This window comes from Rattus norvegicus, chromosome 7 (genome assembly GCF_036323735.1).
Source record: "Rattus norvegicus strain BN/NHsdMcwi chromosome 7, GRCr8, whole genome shotgun sequence".
In the NCBI taxonomy this organism is placed as follows: Eukaryota; Metazoa; Chordata; class Mammalia; order Rodentia; family Muridae; genus Rattus; species Rattus norvegicus.
Genome location: NC_086025.1, coordinates 16,572,751 through 16,599,467, shown reverse-complemented (window position 1 = coordinate 16,599,467; position 26,717 = coordinate 16,572,751). Strand labels below are relative to the sequence as shown.

At 42.7% G+C, this 26,717-nt stretch overlaps 2 long non-coding RNA genes across 2 annotated transcripts in view; one reads left to right on the top strand and one right to left on the bottom strand.

Moving 5' to 3' along the window:
- LOC134479840 (uncharacterized) overlaps nucleotides 1–26,717 on the bottom strand; it is a 61,901-nt gene that overhangs the window by 21,593 nt on the left and 13,591 nt on the right. The window lies entirely within an intron of this gene.
- LOC134479843 (uncharacterized) overlaps nucleotides 5,094–26,717 on the top strand; it is a 29,998-nt gene continuing 8,374 nt past the window's right edge. The window contains exon 1 of the long non-coding RNA XR_010053639.1: nucleotides 5,094–26,430. This is a non-coding gene — a long non-coding RNA (uncharacterized LOC134479843). The remainder of the gene's footprint in view (nucleotides 26,431–26,717) is intronic.

Below are 26,717 nucleotides of genomic sequence, written 5' to 3'. Positions count from 1 at the left end.
TAAGTAGGGAAGGAGTTGAGGAGATCATGCTCTAGCAACATATCCCCCAGAATACTGCATTTTGCCAAGAGTTCAATGTGTTTTAAGCTAAATCCTACTGGAATAGATAGTGATGGTTATTTTCCAGTAAATATGGAGTGAAAAATAATTTTTACCCCAATCTGACGTATAATCTCACGGTTTAGGGACACAACTGCTATACACTTGACAACTATAGCAATCACCCAGAACATCTGCATAAAGCCTGTGACCGTTGGCCACATGAGGATGAGTGTCTTTCAAAGATCACTATGATTCTTGGTAAGACTTTCCCATAATTTGTGACTTGGCTTCCCACAAACATGATCCAGTTGTCTAGAATCTCCTCCTTTTTAAGTGTCTCATCCTTGTTTTTGTCTGGCTCATACACCAGATGCTGGGCCTCAGCCTGTGCATGGTCATCATCGTGAGGGAGGAGCCAATGGTGAGTCTCGTTCTTGTCCAACTTCCCATCCTTGTTCAGATCATGGAAATCATTGAACTGCCCCTGTTCTGACAAAACCCAGTCTGGCTCAGGGCCATTGTCCTCACGGGAAAATCATGTCCATGATGTACTCATCCTAGTTCACAAACCATCTCTGTTCTTGCTGATATCCTCCAGGGTTTCCAGAAGTACAATCTCCTTCATACGTTCGAACTACTCTGGGTGCAGAAAGGCAGTGAACTCCTCCTGAGGAGCTCTCAGGTTGCAATGAAAGTCTGAAGCATTAAATCTCCTCTCATCTTGTGGCAGAATCTTTTTAAACGTGTGATGATCAGAGCTATCTTGGAATTCAGCATGGTTTCCCAGGCAGTAGCCATAGGTGGCCTGCTTTTTTCTTCCCAGGAGATCTTTTCATCTATGTCACTATCATAATCGTTCCAGACTTTATCCACATTATCGTAGATGTGTCTTTTCTCTACCTGATTGATTCAAACTTTCAGCTCCTCAGTAGTAACAAGGCCATCTCCTCACTGTCAATTGGATCAATAGTTTTCCCCAGCCTCTCCTTGCTCTAGTCTGGGCTTAGCTGATCGAAGGTCTTGGAGTCCTTGCCCAGGAAGACCTCTTGATCATACTGGAAGCTCTGGTTGTTTTCAGACTGCCACTCCCTCAGCTCCTAATCTGACTGAACCAAGCGCTCTTTGCACACCATGTGCTTGGCAGGCATCACCAGCACCAGTACCAGCAACAGCCCTAGGGCAAGTCCCAGGCAGACACCGCCTGCCATGAGCAAAGGGAGGCAGCCGGGCAGTGGGGCCTGGGAAAGCTGCAGCCTCTGTCCCCTGCCCAACAAGGGCTTTTGTTACATTTCAAATGTCATCCTCTTTCCTGATTTCCCATCCATAAAACCCCCACCACTCTCCCCCTTCTTCTGTGAGAGTTTTCCACTCTAAATCGGTGAATTCTTTCTGTAAGACAGCATTATTTCACACTATTTGGAAACTGAGTCTGAGTGTTCCTGTCAGGGTTTGAGGTGGAGAAGAGCTATTCTCTGCCCTGGAAAAAGTGGGTCCAAATACTTGGCAGATTCCTAGACAGGCAACAACACAAAAGGCCACGTTTTCTTAGCACATCACACTGGTGAGGCTAGTGAGATGGCTCAGGAAGTAAAGGCACTTGTCATCATGCCTGACAGCCTGAGTTCCATCCCCGGACTCTGCATGGCAGATGGTAAGAATGGCTTCTTTAACATTCTTCTAACCTCTAAATTATGTGCTCCAGCACAAGCATATGCACAGAAATGTGGGCATGTGTGCTCAACACACACACACACACACACACACACACACACACACACACACACACACACACACATTTAAAAATCAACAATAATAAAATTCAGTGCAACCCTTCCCTCAACGAAAACTCATCCTAACTGGAGTCTTAGAACTCAGGGTTTTCAAAGGTAAATTGAAGAGAGCCTCATCTCTGGAAATGGAGCTCAACAAAGACATGTGACTTACAGGTTTCCAACTCATCTTCTCTCCTCAGGTTCAAACAGAAATTTCCAGGCCCTGGCTCAGTTCTTCTTGAGTTCAAGATAATATACTAGCAAGAATCAGAGGCATGAGGCTAACATAATTCCTTTTTCAAAGAAGGAAATAATTAATGCAGTGATAACTAATTTTCTAGGGGAGGAAATAATACAGTAAGTATTGATGTAAAATCATTTTACACTAAATTATACATGAAAACTTTAAAACTTAAAACAAACTTTTCAAGGAGATCTTACACTTGTGGTAGTGTTATGAACCAGAGATTTCCAATTGGAAGAACACCCAGGACCAGCCAGAGGACAAGTCGGAGCAGGATCTGGAAGCCCAGGACAGGTGCCTTGCAAATGAGTCAGCCTGCATGGGACAGCACATTAGTTGACCAGGTAGCTGACTACACTCAATGGCCCATGCTGGGGGTACTGTGCCTGGACCCCTCCCACCACATCCCCTGCTGCCAGTGTGCCAAGACTTGCCTGCTGCACCATCTACTACGCTTCGTGGCTTGACCCTTGATGCAAACACCAAGTAGTGTATGATGTTTGTAAACCGTTCTGTTGTCTCCATATACACTCACTTCCTTGACCTGCAGAGAAATATTGCACAACACAGCAGCACTGCATGCCTGGTTTTCAGTGCAAAGAAGTCTGTGGACTCTTACCCATATGATTTCAGGAGAGTAGCACACAAAGAAGAAGCCCCAATGGCCCACAGACCTTAAAGGACTAGGAGGAATACAGCAACACTTTGGGCTTGTTTTGTGGGACAGTGGTGTCAAGAAGGCTTCGGGTTTAGCTCTAATTATTTTTAGTGGGTGGAACAGGCTTGATTCTTTGGCACTCGAAAGGCCATTCTGAACAGGACACTGATATCACAGGCATGGAGGCCAAGAGGTAGTAAATGAGACCTCATCAAGGTGAGAACCTTCCCACGGGAAAGGGCAGCATCATTTAGGCAAACCAGCAGCCTACAACATGGGAAGGGGTCAATAGCTAGAATATGTAAAAAAAAAAAAATGGAACGACCTAAATACCAAGAAACGGAACTCAGCTGAAAAGGGAGATCTAGAATTAAGCAGAGAATTCTCAAAAGATGAAGCACAATGGACTATTAATCACCTACTAAGAAAAATGAAGTTTGTAGGTAAATGGATGGAGCTAAAAATTATCTCATGTGAAGCACCCCAGACCTCAAAAAAATCACATATTTTCTCTTATATAGGCATTAGCTTTTATATGCTTTAAGAAGTTTTTTGATGTTTGCTACAATCCAGATAACCATCCATAAGTAGCCAGTAAGAAACCAGGGCAGAGCATGGGATCATGCAAGAAAAGGGGAATAGGATAGATTGTGATGGAGAGATAAAAGGCAAAATGGAATAGGGGGATTAAATTGGGAGGGAGCTAGGAGAGCAGGGTAGAGCAGGAGGTAATGTGGAGAGTTGTTTCTTTGTGCGGGTTGGTCTAAAAACCACCATGGCTGACTTATAGGAGGCTAACAGAAGGAACCTGAAAACTGGCCAGTTTAAACTGGGAGAAGAGCTTTACAAGTAAAAACACCCTGAGAGGCCTTTGAATTCTTTAAGAGGGAAGATATTTATCAGGTTTTCTATTTAAAGTGTATGTGAAAGCAATAAAAGAACCAGAAGTGATCATTCCCCAGGAGGGAGAGGCAAGTGGGTCTCTGTAAGGCCAGCCTGGTCTACAGAGAGAACTCCTGGCCTCCCAGAGAAAGTCTGTCTTAAAAGACCAAAGGCAGAGACAGAAAAAGACAAAAGTCCATGCAATCCAAACATGCCATTCCTATTCCTGGTAAAGGCTTTGTAATCTTTCAGGAGGGGTATTGTGAGAGAGGGGGAACAGAGACAAACACACACATTCACACACAGAAAGAGACAGAGACAGAGACAGAGACAGAGACACAGAGAAAGAGAGACATGCACACAGGAGTGCCCACACACATGCACACACAGACACAGACACAGACACAGACACAGACACAGACACAGACACAGACACAGACACAGACACAGACACACACACACACACACACACACACACAAACACACACACACACGGGGGGGTGAGGGAGGGAGAGGGAGGAGAGGGAGGAGAGGGAAGAGAGCAGGAGAGGGAAGAGAGCGGGAGAGGGGGAGAGGGGGAGAGGGGGAGAGGGGGAGAGGGGGAGAGGGGGAGAGGGGGAGAGGGGGAAAGTGCTTAAGGGAATTAAAGCCAGGACATCCTTCTATTATGCTAGGTAAGAACTCTCTCCTGTGTAGCATCCTCTGTAGTTCCCTTTCCATTTATGTATAAACAGTGTCGCTAAATCGTCAGGGCACCCTTGAACTTTTTGTTTTCTTTGCCTCACAGCCTCTCCTCCCAAGCAGCTGGGGTTAGGAGATTGTACCTCTAAGCCCCACTTCCAGTAGGGTTCTCTTTGAAAAGTCCTTTTCTGTGAGGATCCCTTACCATCTCTCCAGACTGTCTTTTGCTCCCTTTTTCAAGCATTTAAAAATACCATGCCTAAGAATCTTTTGCAGGGAAGGGGATAGCGAGCTGGGAAGGCCTATTTCTTCATTTCGAGATTCTGGTAATAAACATGTCATAAATATAAATGCCAAACTCCGGAAATGCAGGTGTAGAGCGTCAGATTCTATTTGGACTTAAATGATGTGGTGTTTTGCTCTAATTTCTACCGTGCTCTCCGTTCCTCAAGTCCATGCATTTCCTTAGGGTGCTGCCTTTCCAGAGTACTGGTATGCTGCAGGGTGCTCAGTTCCACATCTGTCTGCACTATTTCAAAGTTTCCCTCCAGCCCACACAACTATGCCTAGAGCTAGAGGTTAGAACCGTCTGTCCATGCTCTTTAACCAACCACTCCAGATAGGTGTGGTGGTTTTTTTTTTCTCTGTACTAAAATTAGGACAGTCCAGGCCTGTTGTTAGACCATTCACACCACGATGTAGTCACCAATCAAAGGCCAGCGGAGAATCGGATCTTCACCACTGCAGTTTCCAATTTATTTTCATTTTCCGGACCTTGGAATCCCCCCCCCCTTTTAAATGGGTGCATCATCCCTAATATTTTTTATTTTTTATGTTATTATCATTTTATCCAGCATTACTGTATCATTAATGGCAATTTTAAGTCTCTCGTTTTGCCAGTTCAAAAAAAAAAAAAAAAAAGAAAGAAAGAAAGAAAAGAAAAAGAAAAAGAAAAACACGTAATACTTTTCTTCAGTACAAAAGGTAGTCATGACGGAATAAGGCGCTTAAGGGGTTCTGTGATATGAGATTTTCACAGCCTAGCTGGTTTCTGTAAAGTTTACAAGGAAAAGCTCGCATTGCAACTTAAGTGCCACGAGGGGAGAAATATTCCCTTGCATGTTCACTGCTGTATGTCCCTTGTACCTGATAATTCAGGCACTTATCATCGGAAAGGGAGAAAAAAACGGAAGGAAAAACATAAGTCCTGACGGCTGAAGGGCCAGTCTGTGAGTATGTCCTCCAATATGCAACCGGACTCATCTGCTAAATGTGGCTGGCGAAAGGGGTAAAGGGGCAAGGCCAGGCAAGGCCTTCTTTCTAGACGGGCCTGTTATTTTCTCTTTCTACGGGCATTTTGTTACTTTTCAGTTTGGTCGCCGAGCTTTTCAGACAGGATAACCCTATGTATTGCAGGCGCCATTTTGAGGGAATGACCTGAATAAATGGTTTCCTGACAGAACTCTGACCACGGTTCTGCACAGGACTTGTTTCAAAGGGTCTTCAGACACGGTTCTGGGGGGCAGGGGAGTGGCGCAAGTCTGTACATCTGTGAGGCTCCGGCCTAGCTCTGCACTGAGCACTGTTCCTCGCGCATGCTCTATGCGTACCCCTCACATACTCGGGTGGGCGACGTGGGTCCCCAGGCCCCCCGGCGAGGGCCGAGGGCTGCTGCCCATTGGCTGAAGCCCAGGACAAGGCCAGCCACCCACAGTCTTTCCCTAGGGCGAGCCACCCACACCTCAGTGTTTCACAGGCTCCCGCCAAGTCTGCTCAGCTGCCTTGGAGGCCCTCGGCTCTCCTTCCACAGCCACCTTGGCTTTTTGCCCGTTGGCGGCCAGGCTGCCACTCCGCAGCTGCCCCAAGTAGCTGCTAGCCACATGGCTTTGGTGGTGCCACCTTCGAGTTATTTTTCAACCGGACTTCCAGCCGCCATCATGGTGAGTCGAGGGGAGGTCCCGGGTGACAGTGAAGACCAGCCCTAAGCTGCAGATTCCTTACACGGGGTTGAAATTCGGCTTTTTAGGTGTAGCACAAAGAAATGGGGAGAGGGCAAAAGGGGTTCCTTCGAATTGTCCAGTTCGCCCACTGGACAGCCCCAAGGGTTAGGCCTGGAGGGCGGGAGTCGTGGCCTTGCTGACTTTGCGGCCTACACAAGCACTGAGGGGCCCCGGGAAGATGGCGGTCGGCCGGTGGCCAATGGGAGCCCTGGGGACCTCGGGCTGGTCCAGGGTGGGCCATGTGCAGGACCTGGGCATCCTGTGACAGCCCTTTCCTGCCTTTGGGCGGAGGTGCCTGGAGGAGTAGGCCTTGGGTCAGGCCCGCGGCCGCCCACGCCCCACCCTGCCGCACAGGCCCTTGTCTGGAGCAGCTTCCGGGTAGGAGTCAGTGCGGGCTCCTTTGCCAGGTGGCGCCTAAGCTGGCAGCCTCAGAGCCTGTGGACTTTTGGATTAGCTGCTGTGTCTAGGGTGACTTAGCAAGTATGGTTATTGGGAGGCTGGAGGCGGGCCTTCACAGGCTGCCATTGGTCAGGCTCTGTGGACAGTGGTGCCTGAGTGGTGGAGGCAGCTTTGCCTCAGCTGTGTGTTTAACTTCTGGTGTGCATGGGCTGGGGGAGAGCCAGAGGCCTAGCTGGGTTGAGGAAAGGGTGAAGGAGGGGATAGCTAGACAGGACACGTGCTGTACCCCACTACAGGATGCTAGCTTTAGAGCTTCCAGGATAACTTAGGCTACAGTAAGACTCTGCCTCAGAATCAGTACTGTAAACGTTGATGGCCATTTAGTCACAAATCCCTTGTATATTGCATCTTGTTTATAATTTTTTGCACTTTAAAGGTAAAGGAAGAAATTCATACAGTTTAGGACAGATGTGAAAATTAAGTTGGACTCTTGTAAACATTTGCAATAATTGTGAATCACAATTGTGAATTATCTATTACAGTAATTAAGATCGCACAATACCGGACAGTTACTCACTACATTAGTGTTTGAAATGTGAGGACTTCAGACTTTATATTAGCTAGTATTTGTGACATACATGGAAATTTGCCTAGTACAGTGATTTAATTGCATTTCAAAAACGTTATCCTAAAATCTTTAATAACAGTATTCTCAGCTTCTAGCACTATTTGTTATGTGGATATTCAAATATAATGGAATATGTTACTGTACATAATAGCAAAGTTTGTGTGTGCTAGCCTCCAAGTTCATTGCTGGTATTCTAATATTTCCCGTTAAGTCATGGCACATTTGGAGATATAATTAATCTGCCTTAAATTTATTACAATTTGTTTTCAGTATGCTATTACAGTCTATTGGTGGGTAAGATTATACTTTTCCACCAGTGTCAGTAGTGGGCATGTAGATGTGTGGAAAATCTCAACTATTGGGGTGAGTGGGGACCAGAGGCCAAGGCAAGAGGATCACTTGAGCCCTTTAGAAATTCAAGTCAACTTTGGCAACATAAGACGTCCTTTAAAATCTGTTGTACTCAAGAAATAGAGGCATGAGTTTGAAGCCAGTCTGGTCTTCATAGCAAGCTTCAGGCCAGCCAGAGTTACATAATAAGGCCCTATCTCTTAAGTTTAAAACTTAACACTTTCTTGAACATCAAAATTTGACTTACAAGTATTTGGTTGTAGAGTGGTTTTGATCATATTTTAAAAGAAGTAACTAAAGCATTTATCAGTAGTGGGTGTTTTAAATACAACAATATTGAGCATACTGTAGGCATTAGGTCTTATTAAAATGGAGTTCTTTGCTTTCTTGGTTTTGAGTGCCACCTACTCAAGGATAAGGACCAGGATATGGTGCGCTTTCTTTAATACATTTTACACTATTAGGATGAAACCGATTTTATATTTACTCTGGTGAAACAGGTAGTTTAAGCCCAAATCAAGCATCCTATAATATTTACTGCTTTATTTTCATTCTCAGTAAACTTTTCTCAAACATTCATTTTACTTTTGTACACAGAATACATTTAGAAGACATTTGAGATTTTTTTTCTAATTTTTGTAAGCAAGCAAACCACTATTATGAACAATGAAAAGCAAGTTCTCCCAAACAATTATTTTGATCTTTAGTTCTAGAGGTACCCATTACAGGATTTTTCATCATATCCCTGTAGAGGTTTTGGTCCCAGTAATACTTTGTTATGGGAATCCATTGTTATGGAAATATCCCTGGCTGCCTACCACATGCCAGAAGTTTACTTCACTGGTGACATCCAGAAATGTTCTAGACATTTAATAGTACTGCTGCAGTACTGAGAATCGGTGCATTATAACTTATACTCTGGTTAACTGGTGAAATATTACACTTCTAAGTTGAAATATATCCATGTATTATGGTACAGACACCAGTAAAAAGAACCATCAAGTGTAAATATATTGTAAATTCATCCATACAAGAATGGGATATTGAGAAATGGAATCCTATAAAAATTAGAGAACTAATGTTTTTTTGTTTTGAGTTTATTTTTGAATAAAAAATTGAGTAGAGATGGATAGATTGTCTATTAGGAAATCAAATCAAGTCAGGTTCTAAATAGTCCAGAAGATGCATAGCATATATAATAGTTCCATTTAGAATAAAACTGAAATTGTAAGATAGTGAAAGAAGGAAAAAATTTAATAATCTTACTCCCTGCCATTTCATTAGCATGAAATAACACAAAGGGGATTTACTGTTCAAAGGAATAAGGTAGTTCTCATGTAGGAAACAAAATAGCAAATATGGCTTTAAGTAGATAAAAGCAAAACATGATTTGACGATTTTTCATTTCTAAAGTTTTTATTAAGTTAATCTTTTAAAAACTAACTGACATTTTTAGCTTCTTAACATGTATGCACACATATAAACAAGTTATGTATTCTAGCTTTTCCTTAATATTATGTTTCATGAATCGATTTTGAGTGGATGTGACATAATAGTTTACTACAATTCAATTCAGTGAATAAAGGCAGCTAAGATAGGAAAATCTAGTGGGGGCGACTTTTCTAACTTCATTGAAACAAATTCAAATACAGCATGCTACTTTATACTTTATAAAATGAGATTAACCAATGTTAGTCATTATCAGAGCAATCTGTCAGAGATACACTCTGGTAAGCATGCTGCTTATGAATTAACTTAGTAAGAGGCATAAATGTAGGTGTTTTGACTAAGTCCATTTCTGTTGTGCTCTGTTGTATTGCCTCTTCCATACACACATTCCCAATAAGTTGTACTTAGAAAAATTCATGTTAACCAATTAAGAATCTACTGTATGTTGATTGAAGAGAGTTTGGATCAAAATCAGGAAAAAACGAGTTGTATGCGTAGAATATCTGAAAATAAAAGATGGTGTTGTTTCTATTAACCACTGAAAATTTCGAGATGGCAGTGGGGCTTATATGGTATTATTCAGGAAACAGCTATTTGAGAACATGCATTAAACATGGTAGTGTTAAGGAATAGGAACAGAATTCATGTATTTCTAAAGTCAGTGGGACATTAATGTGGGAGTGTTAAGATTTATATTAATTTGATAACAGAAGGGCAAAGATAAAAGACTGATTTGAGAATTCGATACTTTTCTGTTTGGGATTTTGAACAGGTGTTTTGTTTACTTTGGAGTTTTAATATGCTTTTGATTTAACATACTCAGTAACATTAAAATTTAATAATTTACTTCTTCCCTTCCAATTTGTAGCCCTTTGAGCTCATTTCACTGTCTGATTTCTCTGGCTAGGACTTCGAGAAGTATATTGAATAAGTAGGGAGACAGTGGGCAGTCTTGTCTAGGCCCTGATTTTAGAGGGATTGCTTCACGTTTCTCTCCATTTAGTTTAATGTTAGCTACTGGCTTGCTCTATATTGCTTTTAATATGTTTAGGTGTGGGCTTTGAATTTCTGATCTTTCCAGGACTTTATTCATGAAGGGGTGTTGAATTTAGTCAAATGCATCTTAGCCGTGAATTGAGTGATCATGCTGTTTTTTCTTTGAGTTTGTTTATATAGTGGGTTACCTTGATGGATTTTCATATATTGCACTATTCCTTCATCCCTGGGATGAAGCATACTTGATCAAGATGGATGATCGTTTTGATGTGTTCTTGGATTTAGCTTGCAAGAATTTTATTGAGTGTTTTTGGGTTGATATTAATAACGGAATTTGGTCTGAAGTTCTCTTTCTTTGTTGGGTCTTTGTGTGCCTTAGGATAAGCATAATTGTGGCTTCATAGAAGGAATTTGATAGTGCTCCATTTGTTTCTATTTTGTGGACTCCAGGGGGCAGTCAATCATCATTTCTTTAATTGATATTTTTAAAAAAATATTTAAAGCACTTTATTTAACAGTGTGGCTAGTAGTCAATCCACAGTGGTGCTTGGTAATCTCACTATAGGAAGTTTGAGCCTTAATTATGTCTTATGGGAAGAAAGGCATTAGAGGTGTAGAGGTTCTTGACACTTAAAGCTCCAGAATCCAGCTGTTACTAATGCAGATACTCACGCAGGGTTGTAGGTATAAATATTGGAAATTTAAGCCGATGAAATAGGAAGATTGCACTAAATTTTACAAGAAGGTTCCCTGAGGGGGTTAATAGGTGTCCTTAGGTAAATTTGGGAAACCTGGGGTCAAGTTAAGTGGATTACTGCTATCTGTCCCAGAGGTCTACCTTCATGAATAGCAGTGTCTCTTTTCCTCTCCTTGTGATCAACTCTGTAAGCACATAGGTTATTGTGTCCTTCTCACTCTGCCCTGAAGACACAGAGCAGGTTGCAGCCTGTCCCTGTCTGTCCAACTGTCCATTCAGTGACTCACACACTATACCCATTTTCATCTCTGGTCCTCCTACGGTACGTTTAGAGTTTGTGGTCCAGCTCTTCCCCTCTCTTTGACCTCCTCTCCATCGCTTGGAGGTCAGCAGCAATGTGAGACCCACTGCAAGTCCTTCCTGGGCTTCTCTTTGAGCTGATGCCCAAGACACTGTGCTGGGAAGCCAGCCCAGGATGCACCCTGGGGTGGGTGTGGCTGGCCCAGAAGGAAGCTTCCCTGAAAGGTGGGAAGACCAAGTGCTGTCTTCTCCAGCATTCACATGGTTAAGGTTGTAATCCCTGATGTGATATCATTTGAGGGAAAGTTAAAGAGGTAAAGAGGGTGGGGCTCTGAGACCTCATGGTGGGACTAATGGCCTGATTTTTAAAAAGAGATCAAAACTCAAAATATATAGTTCTTTGTGAACCTAGCCTTTCACAGCTGAACTATCTCTCCAGCCCTATACTTAACCAAGACGCTATTTGCAATTAATGCCCACTTGTAAGGGGAAATTCAGGTTTCTCCAGTGAGGTGTCACTGGGCATATCAACCACACTTAAGAGCAGGTTCAGGAGTAGTTGTCCAACACAAAACAAACTCAGTGTTGGTATAGTTTCTGTTTTATTTTGGCCATTTTGTCTTGGTTTTGTTTGTTTTGATTTTCATCTTTTTGGGTGTTTCTTTTTGTTTTTCAGAGAGAGGGAGGGATGGAGGGAGGGAGAGAGGGAGGGCGGGAAGGGAGTGAGGGGGGGAAGAAGAGAGAGGAAGAGAGGAATAGCAGTATTAAAAAGAGAATTAGTACCTATAGAAAGTTTAGGGCAGAGGAGGAGCTGGGAAGGGCTAGTATGCTCGCATGGACTGGGAAATATGGGATGGGTACTTGTTATACTGAAGGAGCCTGAAGGCCAGCGTGAGCATTGGTGTGCTGACAGATACCACAGGTAGCCATTTGTCTCTCTGCCTTTCATAGATAGCAATGAGTTTCACAATTCCTGAGGGATGCTGGCTATTATCTAACCACCAGAAACCCTCCTGTAGTCCAGGCTGAGCTCATACCTGGATATTTGGACTGCCTCTTGGAGTCAGGGGAATTGGAGTTTCCTTTGGCTCTGACAGTGAACTTTATTTTAAACATGAATACAGTCAAGTCTTGTTTATCTATTTTGTTTTTGATACTGCAGTTTTGGAGTCACAGACAGGAAAACTGCCACATACAATGTCATGAAAATTTACACCTATGTTTTAATGTGTGAGTTTTATAATGTTAGCTCTTTTTATAACGTAAAAAAAGCTTTATTCATTTTATGAGTACACTGTAGCTGTCTTCAGACACACCAGAAGAGGGCATCAGAGCCCCATTACAGATGATTCTGAGCCACCATGTGTTTCCTGGGAATTGAACTCAGGACCGCTGGAAGAGCAGTCAGTGCTCTCAACCACTGAGGCATCTCTCCAGCCCATAACTTTAGCTCTTAACTTTGACTCAGTTACTTATTCAAGTTAGTTATGTGTTTAAAGTGTGAGGTGTAGGTTACACGGTAAGCAATTTGACTTCATCCAAAAAGATAGCTAGTTTCTTTTCTCACCTTGGTAGTCTATGCCACACATGATGGGAGTCTCGTATTTCAGTAGAAACTGACCACATTTAAAAGGCTACTCATGTGATTCCAAGTGGAGTCTGACCATTCCAGAAAGCCAACTATGTAAACCAGGGGACGATGAGCCACATGGTTCAGTTGATCTAGAGACCAGCTTCCATCATGTTACCAATTAGTCAGTCTTGTGCATGTAATAAAAACCCAGTTCAGACTCTGAAAATAGAAGCTTAGATGTACTCTCTTGCCTGTGTGTGCTCTGTGATTTTTACTCGTTAGTGCCCGGAGTTGTTCACGTGCACTTACAGGAAGAAGAAAAACTTGTTTGGAACCTCCTCAGGAAGACTGTCCTGTATTTTGCTACTTTGGCTGGTTTGGATCTGCACACTTTCTCCATGATAAATAGTGTGATTCAGTGATTATAGTGAAGTGTAAGTATAGCAAATTATGAAAGCGGGATGTGGATTGAGGGAAGACTGTGAACTTGTAGGAGGTATCAGTAGTTAGGCTTCTCATGTGTCTTGTTCTTTCTAATCTTGTAATTGGCTTTGAAAGACGACAGGTGGTGGCAGAAGCAGGGTTTGTGAGCCCAAACCTGACTTGTTAGAGCATGCTAGTGGGAAAAAGAAACACGACCAGGCTGGTTTGGGAAACTTTGATTTCTGGGTGGATGCAGAGTTACTTGTGATGTGGAGGTGCAGTTTTCTGTGTCAGTTACTAGGAGACCTTTCCAGGGCAATTGTAAAGTGATACAACATAGTCCTAAGGAGCTGTCTCACTGCTTGCGTAGGAAATGAAGAGGAACAAGAAGGAAATGGGATGTGTAGTCTCTTAGTCATTTTTATCTGTCATAGCTGGTGGATGGAAAGGAAAATGCTGGGGTCAATTCTGATGCTGACTAAGACTTAGCCTCTAGCTACTTTTATGTAAACTTTAATTTAAAATGTAATTTTATCACCCCCTCCCTCCCCTCTCCTTCTTCTAACTCCTCACATGCCCACTTGGTCCATCTCAAATTCACATCCTCTTTTTCTTTAATCAAGATTGTCATATGTATGTACGTATGTATGTATAGATAGATAGATAGACATATCTATATATATATATATATCATATGTTATATCATTGATGATTCATATATATGCATATATGATACATAAAACACATAAATATATAAATACAAGTAGCAGAATTGTTTTCTGTTATTTGTATGAATGTTTTCAGGGATAACCACCTGGTATTGGATAACCAATTAGGGTTCTTGTCATGAGGAGGACTATTTTCTCTCACTCTCAGCTTTCCTTAGCTAGCTGTAGTTCCTTGTCTAAGGTTGGTACCTTGTAAGGTTTCCCATGTCTATTGGTCTATTAGCTTGTGGAGCACCCTACAAAGGATGCAGTTGAAATTAAACTAAGAGAAAGGATATACGTAAGTCTTCATATTGGGCCAATCTTAGGCCCATTCTGGACTAAGAACTTCACGGCCTGTTCTAAAGGAAAATGCACTGTTGAACCCATTGTGAAGAAGCTCAGGATGTTTTACAAGACAGTGGATAAGCAAAGAGGAAAATAAATTTTAAAAATCATCCAGACAGAGTCAAAGGACATTATTAATAAATGGGATGCATAAAGAAACATGACTGGAGCCAAAATCAAAGCCACAGTGCTACAGCTCAGAAGGCAGCTAGACAGAGGCCACCTTCCAGGTCTCCATACAGAAAGGCTCTAAGCAAATTAAGTTAGTTGTTGGTGTTAGGGAGAGAGTCAAAGGACCATCAGATGCAGGTGTACATGAGCCTTCTAACTGGGGCAAACCTCACTCTGTGATGAGCAGGGTAAGTAGTAAGGCTGGAGAATCACGTTACTAGACCAAGTAGCATAATAGGAGTCTAAGTATTTAAAAAACTAAATCCATTTAAACTACCTAAATGAAACAATTAGGTTTCATTCAGATATAAGCAAGAATAACAGGAGATCACGGTAAACCCTAAGCTAACCCTAGCTCTTTCTATTGATTGCATAATGGATATACTAGTTGTTTCCTGTGGCTTCGTCTGTAGTGTAACCATGGATACAAAGGTGGAGCAGCCTGAGTGGAGCTAAGTCACAGTTTGGGAGGGAGTGATAATTGTTGACTTCATGCTTTTCTGTTGTTGTTGTTTTGTTTTTTTTTTTCTTGAGTAACTTGGGATATGTTTCCTAGTAGGATACAATCACCACTGTAGAGAACACCCACTGTCCATCTTGCAGTTTATAGGATTGTGAAAGAGCAGTGTCTCTCTACTGGGGTAATCATTTTCCTCCAGATAGATCGATCAAGATCTAGAGCTATTTTGTCACAGCTAACATGAGAGTTGGGCAGTAATAGCTCAGTAAGTAAACACCAGGACACCTTTAAAGACCCTACAGTCCATGGGCTGCTCCTTCCCCTCCGACAAGTACATTTCCAGCTTACATTTTCAAGAGTGAAAAGTTTAACACCCTCCCCAACCTCTGTTACATTGCAGATCTATATACCCAGGGTAAAAACCAAACTGTACAACCAAACCAATGTCTCTCTAGCTGGGTTTCATGCACCAATAAAAAGTGTCAGTTACAGTATCCTCATGCCTACTCTTTCTTCATAACTGACAGTGTATTTACAGAACACCTTCATTGCAAAACCAACTGTTTACATTACTTGCAATATAATGTCAACATGCTAACTATAGCCCTTCTTCAACTGTAGAAACTCAGTCCCTTGGGCCAGGATGGGCTCCTCCACCAACTAAGCAAGGATATTTTTGGGTCTCCCTTGTGGGTGCTGTTGCTGGTAGGCAGTAGGATAAAAAAAATGATACAGAAGCCCAGGAAAGGCATAGAGGGAATCATTAAAATAGTAAAGATCTAGCCATATAAGCAAATTCAGGGATCCAACCCAGTGTTTCTCTTCTTTCCAAGATAGGAGGATGAGAAAAGGAAAATCTACAGTTGCCAAGGCAGGGAGAGCCAGGTGATCTCCAGGCTGTCATCCACAAGTCACCTGACTCTTTATCCTGCTCATCACAGAATGAGGTCTGCCCAGTTAGGTTCATGTTACTCCTGGGACCTGTGGTCAAGCATGGTACACTGTTCTTATAGTTCTATTTTATGGGGAAATTTGGCCCAGAGGAAAATAGAGATATTGTCTGAGTCTACAGGGCAAGATCTGATTCTGAATCCCTTAAGTCTGATTCTTAGATGAAGATCGTTAACCTTGGAGATAGGGAAAATAATACCATGAATATTTCAAAATATTTCTAATACCTCTATCCCTAATTTTGGATTTAGATGTTCTTACATTCAGTTTGTTAATTAATGAGTGCAGTGGGCAGAGCCTGCCTCAGGACCACAGTAGTGGGTAGGAAAGAAACAGGTGTGTCTGTCTCTCACAAAGTACATGGAAGAGAGGGAAGTCAGAGAGGTGGACTGTTAAAGCTGATCTGTGGTGAAATTCAGGAAACACAGATGTCACAACGTTAACTATTTTAAGGATACAGTGACATTAAGTGACTAAACGCTACTGTGAAACCACCATCACCATCATTCCTAAAATGTGCACCACCAGAAATAAGGATTCTGTATTAGTTAAAGAGTAACTCAGTGCTTCTCCTCTAGAGCTCCTGATCCACTTGCTTACATTTTATGGATTTGCCTGTTCCTCATACATGTGAAATCATGAAACATTTGTTCTGTACTAATATATCACTTATTTACCCATGTTGTGGTTTCATATAAAAATCCATTCTTTTTAAAGAGCTGATTAATAATAGTCCATTGAATGGATCCAGTACATTTCTGTTTGTCCATTTGTTGGATGACACCTATTTGACATCTTTCCATCTATTTTTATATGAGCATTAGTTTACAAATATCTTAATTATGTTTTTACTTATTTACTCTGTGTGCGTCTTTGTCTGGGTCTGTGTGGTGTGTGTGCATGTGTGTATCAGAAGACAACTAAAGGGAATTAGCTTCCTCTCTCTACCATATGGGTCTCAGGGATCAAACTATGTCCGTCATGCTTAGCTCGGCTGTCAACCCTTAAGGTCCTCTTTGGCATATATGTAGAAGTAGAATTGCTGGTAATTTCTGTGTTTAATATTTCTGTGGGGGTGGTGAGTGGAAATGATTATGGTGTGCTTTTCCATGAGGTGTTGTGATGCTTAATCTCAGTTGTCAACCTGATGAATGTGGAATCATCTGGGAGATCGAGTCTAGGTGGTGCCTGTGGGGGATTCTGTGATCTTGCATCATGTCTAGCACCAATGGTAGAGCACATGACAAGGTGTAAGAGCCGTTGTCCCGTTTCCTCGCTCTCTGTTTCCTGACTGCGGCTGTGATGTGACCAGCTGCCCTAAGCCCCTGATGCTGAGCCTTCTCTAATTATGGACATAACCTTGAACTCTGCACCCTTAAGTTGCTTTTGTTGGGTATTTTTATCATAGCCAAAGGAAAAGCCACCAAGATAGATGATTGGCAACCAGAAAATTTTTTTTTTGCTTTTATTTTTCATCTTGAAAAACAGTCTGTAATATTTATGCTCCTATAGAACAAACAGAACACTTCATAACTTCTACAGCTCAGACCACATGACTGGGGCCAATTATTGCTTCCCCAAATAATACTTTATCCCCCACTCTGGGTTATTCTATTTTTTTGCCTGGTAGAACTTGGGCAATAAAGAGGTAACCTGTCTCCTGTGAACCTTTTATTTTAACACAAAAATCACATCCCAGCTACCTGGACCTCTCATTCCTTCTAGGGAGGAAAACTTGAATAGAATTGTTCATTGACTCAGCCCACTCAGCCACCTAGCGCGGGTGAGTCAAGACCCTTTCCTTTCCGATATTCGTTTTTACTTTATTATCATGTGCAAATGCTATAGATGTTTTCTAGGCATCTCCAAACTTCTTTAAATGACTCATGTGTTTATAAATACTTTGGCTATGGTATTTTATTTCTAGCAAGTATTTCCTCATGATTTTTCAAAAACCATTCAAGTCATATACTTTAAAAAGAAGATCATTCTTTTTCTTGGATGAGGGAGATAGTTCAGTTGGTAGACTGCTTGCCTTCCAAGAATGAAGACAACCTGATTTTGATTCCTTAAATTCACATAATAAAGTCAGATGTGGTGATGCATGCTTTTAACACCAAGATAGGGAAGAGGAGGCAAGAGAATAACTGCATGCCACTGTTGGTCTGCGTTCTGCTCACCTCAGGGCAGGGATGGCAGCTCAGGAGGCAAAACATCTTTGGTTGGGGAGGGGTTTGACTGTGCTTACCCAGCCATAGCCAGTTGGGTGCTGGGTTTCAGGGAAGACTCAGCTCCAGGTGAGGGAAAGCACAGTCTGAGATGTGTGAAAGCCAGAGCTGGTTCAGGGGTCTTTGGCCTGCAATGAGGGTGGTGCTGCGGGGTTCCTCTGACTCTCCGACATCCAGATGCTGCTGGGAGTCTTGGAACAGCCTAGAACTGAGTCAGAGGACCTGCAGGCTGAGGACAGCATCTAGCCTGGGGCAGGAGTGGTGGAGTAGGGATGGAGGAAGAGGGTTTCCAGCTTAGCTGCTGTGACTGTCCTTAGCTTGGTGGTGGTTGTCTGGGAGTACAGATGAGCCTTCTACAGGAGACTTAGCTGTGGTTCTGTAGGCCTTTTCCACGCTGCCCTGGTGGATCTTGATGAAAGACAGCCCATGTTTCTAAACTGTTCATTCATTATTCATGGCAGAAAATGGATCCATACCCTACATCTCAGGGTGGACCCAAGATTAAATACCTTTTGGATGGAGGAATGTCTGGAAGGGAAGCTTATTGGCCAAGTCCTCAGGGCCTCTAGGTACCTCATTAGCATGGAGAACTCTGCTCTGGGCCCACAAGACTACAGGCCAGGTTTCCTTATGTGGGGAATGTGGCACATGTTCCAGGCCAGGAATCTGTCACCTAAGTCTCAGGTGTGTGCCCACCAACTCTCTGGGTCTCAAACTGCTCCACCTTAGCAAACTTTCTGGTGTTGTTTTACCATCCCACATTCCACTAGCCACCGCACTAGCAAATTCTGGATTTCCAAACAAATGAGAAAACATTTGGTAAATGGCTCCTGAGAAACAACAACCAATGCTGTTCTATAACCAATTGTCACACACACACACACACAGACACACACACACATACACACATACCATACTTTTCTCTTTTTTTATGAGCAACGGTTTTACCAAGGTTATCTCTCAGGAGACTTTATAACCATTCCTTTGATTAATTAATATTCATTTAACAACAGAGAAATCAATATTTGGATTCCATAGTTCCCATTTTATAACTGGATCTTGTATTTTAATTAGGAATATTGATGATGCCCAATATAAACGTAACATATTTCCATATTTCCTTTCTTACTTTGTATTTAAGATATGTGATAATGCATGTGTGTATGAGAGACCCCATATCTTGATGTGCACTTGTCCATTCTTTCACAAAGATAGTTTAAAGTAGTAAAAGTGTGGCCAAGTACTTTTATGGTTAAGAAATAAGGGGAGCATTAGGACAAGTTTTAGTGACAGAGCACTAGGCCACACTCACTGCTGTCACCCACCTTGCACTGTCCTCATGTGCGTTTTGCTGAACGAGCAATCCCTTTCTCCCAGGATGGTAGCATTTTCGTCTTTTTACACCATCTTCTTATAACAGAGGATGTAGTTCACTTCTGCCTTGTTTGCCTACTCTCTCAAAATATGACAATGTGACAGCTGAGTGGGAAAGGAGCTGAAGGGTTGGTCAAAAGCTACCAAGGGTCTCAGCCAGAGTGTCTTCCTTCAACCCACCATTGTGAGTCACGGTTCCTCCTGACTTTAAGTCAGTGACCTTCAGGAGGATTTTAGGTAACTTTCAAGGCTAGGTGATATGACAAGGGATAGCATCTTCCTGACTCTTCCAAAACTCCTTTGACCTAGTACGATGCTGTAAGGAATCTAAGTGAGCACATGGAGAGGTCATCCATGACTGTTTAGCAGATAGCTCCAGCTGAGGTCCACGTTAATGGCAGTCAGCCAGCATCAGCTGCTGACCTGAGAGTAACACAGGCTGCTCTTGCCCTCTAGGTTTAGACCTTCTCCAGTGACCTGATGGAGCTGACAGACAAATTGCAGACTAATGAGCTAATACTAATACCTCTTGTGATTTTAAGATAATTGACCTACTGGTCACTGCACAAAGCTTCCTGCAAGTGCTACATGGTCCCACTGCACAGAAGTCCCACTCAGTCCTTTCCACCATATAATAATTAGGTACTGTGTTATGACCAATCAGCCTTTCCTGCCTGTAAATCCCCCACCCCACCCCACAAAAAAACCTCTGAGGAAAGTCACACAGCCTATGGCCAGATTACAGCTTCAGCTTCCTCTTGCCTGATAAGAACTTGCCAGTTGGTTCTCGGAATTCCTCTTCATGTAAGTGAATTGTCCCAGCCCTAGCCAATAATGGAGACCTACCCTGAAAATCCCTACCCACTCCCCAAGATCTACCTTGTTCACTCCAATACAGTTGATTTGTCTCACTGAAGCTGTTTCTGGAGGTACTCATGGCTAAACTCTGCCCCCCTAAAGGCTGGATAATATTCCAGTATGCAGACACATTACATCACAAACTTTTCCATTTGGGTGTAAGTCCAACTCATTCATTCATTCATTTAAGCAGGGCCCCAAAAAGTAGACTAGGCTTGTCTCGAACTGGTAGTGGGCCTCCTGCCTTTGCCTCTTATGTGTTTGAAGAGAACTGTCATGTGCCACAACGGCTGTCTCTTACTTTTTCACTCCACTGCCTCATCCTTTTGTTGCCATATTTAAGAAATTACAGACAAATGTTAAGTCAAGGAGACTTGTGCCTGCATATTCTAAGTTTTATCTCCATCTTGAGTTTTATTGCATACGTTGGTATATGATAAGAGGAAAGGGTCCAGCTTCACTCTTTTGCCTATGAGAAATTTAGCCTTCTGAGCCCCATTGTTCATGGTGTTGGACATCCATGGAAAGGATGACTTCCTGACTGTAGATTATTCCATAGCATGCTATTAATTATTCCTCATCCTCCCGTAGTGCTGGAGAAATGCGTATCATTTACTCCTTGCCCAGACCTTCCTTTAGAGAACCCGTCCACCTCACAGCTCCAGATAGGCAATCTCATGACTCTTGGATGTGGTTGACTGACTACTTCATGGAGACATACTCAGCCAAAGCTGACTTATCAGGCTTTACTCTGGATATGTGTTACCCACAAAGATCCATTATGAATTCAGTTAGCTCTCAAGGATTGCACTGTAGGAGATAGTTTGGTGTAGGGTCTGGTGGAAGATCTTTAGGTCACTGGGGAAATAACCCAAGTGTAGGATCTTTTCCTCAAGAGACCCATTGATGTATAGACAGAGTAGATATAAAAGCCTGAGTTTGGCTTCACCCAAGTTCCCTCTCCGTTCCCTCTCCATCCTCCTCTCCCTTCCTCTTCTTTTCTCCTTCCCTGTCTCATTGCTGCTGCTTCCTTAAACAAGATAGATCATTCCTCTCCCCACAGGTCACACTTTGACATTCACCATGAAGCCCTCAGTCAGAATTCATTATTGGTGACTTTTGTCTTCTATAATATCAAATGTACTTTGCAAACAACACCATACCAAATGACTATGCTAATGAGAAAACAAACAAAATGTAAACAAATATTCTCAGGGTTTGGTTCTTATGGGTGGATTGATGTCTATGTGCAGATGAGGGCAGGCACAAGATAAGGCAAGGCCTGTGATTGGGCAGTGAAAAAGTAAGGAGGGCACAAAGATTTGAAGAGAGGAGAGCGAGAAAGGAGAAGAACCAAGATGGAGGAGGAGAAGGACAAGCCAGGTCTGTGTGGCCTTAAAGGGCCACAGGTAGCAAGTTGGGTTGAGATGCTTTGTTGATTAAGATGCCGTGTGACCTGCTGGAGCCGGCACTGGTGTGGGTTGAGAGATTTTTTTTTTAATATTTACCGCTACACTTATGCTAAGTATCTAGTCAGGAATCTTATAAAAACTGCAGAAATTATATTTGAATTTAACAGTCATAACACAGTTCTTTAACTGTTGTTTAAATAGTCTTTAAGTGTTACCATTGATTTAGAATTGGCTTAGTAATGAGGCATATAAGCCTCAAATAAGTATAATTTAAATCTAAGTGTAATTTTCTCTCAAGAAGGCCAGGTCTCTACCCAGAACCTCTGTGTCCCGTGCCATGGTGACAGGCATCTGGTGCTGCTCTCCTACAACACAGCTCAGGGGCAAAATTCTAAGATCTCCTCAGCATTCCTATCAACTGGAGAGTCTAAGAATGCACTTAAAGACACTTATCCCAACTTGCTTCTAGTACTTCTGTTTATATCTTATTGGGCAGAACCAAATCAGATAGGATTCTGGGAAATGTAGTTTCTACTGGAGGCAGCCATGTCCCTGTCTAGAATCTGAGAGTTTTGTTGCTAAGGTTGGTTGAGATAACAGGTAGTAGAGACAAATCGGATTTGGTCATACTTTGAGATAAAATGTGAACTCACTGTCAATGAAGTCTTGACCAACCAGATATAGCTTGCTCTCCTGCTTCCTAAAGGGGTTTGATGTTGCTTCTAACCTTTGTTTTGTTTACCTTTTCTCTCAGGTGGAGGACTCCATCCCACCTTTGCACATGCACTTACTGCTGGGATTAAGGAACCCTGCAGTAGATGCTCTGTCACCATGAATATCTTCATATCTAATATCTAATATCGCTAATACTTCTGCTTTGTAGCAACTATGACCATTGAAAGTGCAAGTTATTTACCTTCTGGTTCACTTTGTTCTGCTTCATCTTTATCTTTAAGCCTCTAAGTCCTATGAATCAGGGGCTTGGTTTGGCTCATGCCTGTATTCCCAGCATTATACTAATTAGTTTCTTATTAAGTTGTCCCTACTCCATGGGAAAACTCACGGTTTATTTGATTAAACAAAACTAAAATGATCTGCCTAGAAATAATTTTAAAGTCTCCCATAGCTGATCCAGCAACTCCTCTATTCTTCTCCAGCCTCTGTGGACCACAGCAATGTATTCAGAAGCTCGTGACCTCACATAATAGGTTTCAGACAATTCCTTACAGCTCCTTCATCTGTTCACCGTCTGCCATGCAACCCCCAATGTTATTATTTAAGTTTTAAAGGAAAAAGAAAAACCAAAGGAAAACAATGGCAGGATATGGGGATTTGTAATTGAAAAAAAGTTCAAAAAAGTCTTATGGAATCAACTAATGAGCTTTCAGATAGAACGACTTCATGGAATGACACAGTCTAGTTTTCTCAATGTCACTGAATGAAAGTTTCACTTCACATTCAAAGTCTTCCTCAAATGCCCTGGTTTCGTCCCCTGCCTTGGTAGGGACAGCATGCCCCCTGAGCATTTGCCCTGTCCTGGGCAGCCAGAGGCTTGCCGTGGCCGAGGACCAGTGTACTATCTGCCAGTCTATGCTGACCCAGCCAACAAAAACTGAGGAAGAGGGCACCTCATGGAAGCTGTTGTACTCTGGGTGGTGCTGTGTTCCAAAATCTGCTTTAGACACATGTGTGCAGCAGAAACCTTGTTTTTACCCCTAAAGTGGCATGTCAAAAAAAAAAAATCAGGTACTTCTGCTTCTGAATTGGCAGAGGATTTATTTTATGCATAATTTTCCATGTTTCTTGGGAAGAAAAGAATGCACCTCTTTTATAAGTGCTTCATTCCTTTCCACCAATGTGAGCCATCTTGAGATCTCTGCAGGATAGAAACCAAACCAAATGGGCACCGTGGGTTGCCCAGGGGCAGGGCATGGGAGTGGGGTCAGAAGAATAGAAATCTGTCTGTCAATCCTCTCCCCCTCTCCCCTTTTCACCCACAAAGGCAAAAGACTCTTTCATTAGGGGCTCCACAGATCCAATCCATCCCTGCTAGGTGAGCCTTTCCTAGAAACAAGCACAAAAGGGATCTAGCAGCAAAGCAAGCACTGAGGGAGTGAGATGGGCTACCAAGAGAGGAGAGGAAAAAAATCAATAATGAAAAGGAGCATTTCAGTATAATTTAATCTTCTGTTTCAATAAAGGCATTTATTACCATATAAATGTAGCAAAGAGCCTGGGATAATATGAAAAATGAGTTTTATTAGATAATTATGATACAAAAATTATATTCAATGAGAAAGTGACCCAAAAAAAACTTTAGAAAGTTTACTATGTAGGTAGGGAGAGAAGAAAATACATTTCTATTCAGATTCAAATTTTAATTTTTTAATATATGTTTGGGTTTAAGCTCTTTTTGCCCCCCACATTTTCGGGGGAGAAATATCATTTGATTTTCTTATGGGAGTATTCTGGATGGAGAGTAGAGAGGGGATGGGAGGTGGTCCCTCCTAGGGCCCCGACAATAGATTTGCTTTCACTCTGTGGGATCCCCTTCCCCCTTTCTGAACCCAACCCCCAGGAGAGTAAGCAGAGCCAAACAAAGGAAGGGATTAAACAGAAAAGAAGTGTGGGACTAAAAACTGAGGGTCTTAGAGTTTCCTTCTTTCCCCTTCTCTGAGCAATTGGCAGTTAGTAGGGAAAAGTCAGGTCTAACAGGCCTGGAGAAACCCTCAGAGGTGTGAGATGTAAAGAAATAGATTTTTTTAACCATTTTTTCTGTGGATGAGAGGATAAACTGAGGGATTTAAAAGAAGAGAATACTACAAAATAATTGAAATTTATTTCATATAATCCTAGAGAAAGAAAAAGAATTACTAGTTACTTAGTAGAGGATAGTCAGAGAGCTTAAAGTTTAGTAGCATTATGGGCCCCTGAGCGAAGTAGAATGGAGAAAAGTATGGGGGAATAAAAGAATAGAGGCCAGTGGCTAAGCTGCCCTAACCCTGAGGACAGGGCTAGGGCAGGCTGTTAACTAGGGTTGGGAGCTTCCAGTCTGCTGGGGTTGATTCTGAGAATCCTTAGGTTTAAGTACAGGACAAGTACATGAGAGCTCTGTCCCAGGGCATTTGCAAGGGTCATCTGAATCTCGGTGATTCAGGACCGAGAGCTTGACCATCTAAAAGGAAACCTCTATTCATACTGTCCAAGACACCGAAGACAGCCTCTCCCAGGTTACCCTGACAAAGTCCTTGAAGTCACCTTGGTTCACCTTGCTACAAGGTTCAAGAGCCAGGTACTCAGATACTCTGCCTTTATCTCCACAAGAGGTTTCTCACTTTGGAACATGGAGTTCCCAAGTCAGGTTTTCTCTGTGTAGCCCTGACTATCCTGGAATTCCCTCAGTACACCAGGCTGGCAAGTAACTCATGGATCCACCTGCCTATGTTGCTGGAAGTAAAGGTGTGCACCTCCACCACAAGGCTTCCTCAAGGCATTTGTAATCATTCAACTACCAAATGTGGAGAGTCTAGTGACCATCCCCAGGCACCAGGCACAGGGATAGCAGCTAATGGGAAGCAGGCCCAGTAGCCCAAGCGAACAAAGTTCAGAGGGGCAGGAGGAATACATGTAGACACTCTACACAGCAGGGTGATGTGATGGGCCCCTGAGCCCTGTAGAATGGAGAAAAGTATGGGGGAATAAAAGAGTAGAGGCCAGTGGCTAAGCTGCTCTAACCCTGAGGATACCATAGCAATCTCTCCTAAGGTATTCAGAGCAAAGGATTCCTTGGCCCCTAGCACCTAAAATAGACAGCATGGACAGCCATAACCCCGTGGGTGTGAGGGACGTGGGAAGGGAATCAGCCATGTTTGGATTCTTTTCAGAGTTAAATCCTAATGGCTCCATATTCTGTGTGCAGGCCCTAGCCTATTGACCTCCACAGTTGAACAGTGAAGAGGCAGGAAGGACTGAGGCTGCAGTTGACCTGGCCCATGGTGAAGTCCTGCACTGGATAACAGTCACTGAGAATACCTTGGGAAGGAATATGAAGGTGTCCTGAGGAGGCAGATCTAGGAGTGCACTTTTCCTTTCTAGAAGGCTGTCAACAAAACTGAAACAGGACTCTGGAGACATTCCTGTCTCCTATGATTTAGATGATGGAAACTAAGTGTACCAAATAATGAAGCTTCACTAAGAGCCTGGACAGAAGGTAGCTTCTGTACCAGGTGTCACTAAACCAGTCACAGAATGCAGGGGAAACAACATCAGGCCTTTGGCATCAGGCTCTAGAGAGTACTGCTGTAAGGTCTAGTGAAAGAATGCTGACATAGGTGAACTGTCCTACCGTCCAGAAATTACAGCTATGACTGAGACATTTATAGTAACCAAAGTTTTGATTAATGCACAGCTCCATGCCCCTGAGAATGTGATACCTCAGTCCAAAGGAGGGCAGACCTGGCTGAATTGGACAGTGCCCAGAATCTCCTGTGTGGAAGGCAATATGCAAGCACAGACCTAGGACAGTCACAGTGACCTCAGAGGATTAGGAAAAGAAAGCACAATCCTCAGTACAGCTGGATCAAGATACATCCAGGTGCAAGGAAGACATTTAGGATGTCTGTTCTGTGAATATAAATTTGATCCTGGCAACTTGGTAGTCCTTAATAAAACTAAAATTCTGTCTTCTTTGGCCCTCTCCAAGTTTGCAGAACTGCCTTTGATCCTGGTCCATGCATGGGTCATAAAAATCCACCCTTCCTTGAGGCAGAGACTTGCAACCAGACCCTGAAGATGTGTGAAACCTCCTGGCAGCTGTGATGCTGGTGGTATCCTAAGTCCGCTGGGCCTATAGAGGGAGGGAGAAGTATCTCAAGGAATGAGAGGAAGGTGGCTTTTGCCTCCAAACAATGTGGTGAGAATCTGTCACCTCTAAAAAGAAATAGGTGCCCCATCATGAGTTCCAATATAGGAATCTCCCTCAGGACAACAATTAACCATCAAGGCAGGATGCTCCCCTTTTGGAAGAAGACAGACAGACTTTCAACATCCTCTGAGGCTTCTCTTGCAACTTTCCAAAAGTCCTTCCCAGAAAGGGATAGGGCAATGCCCCTGA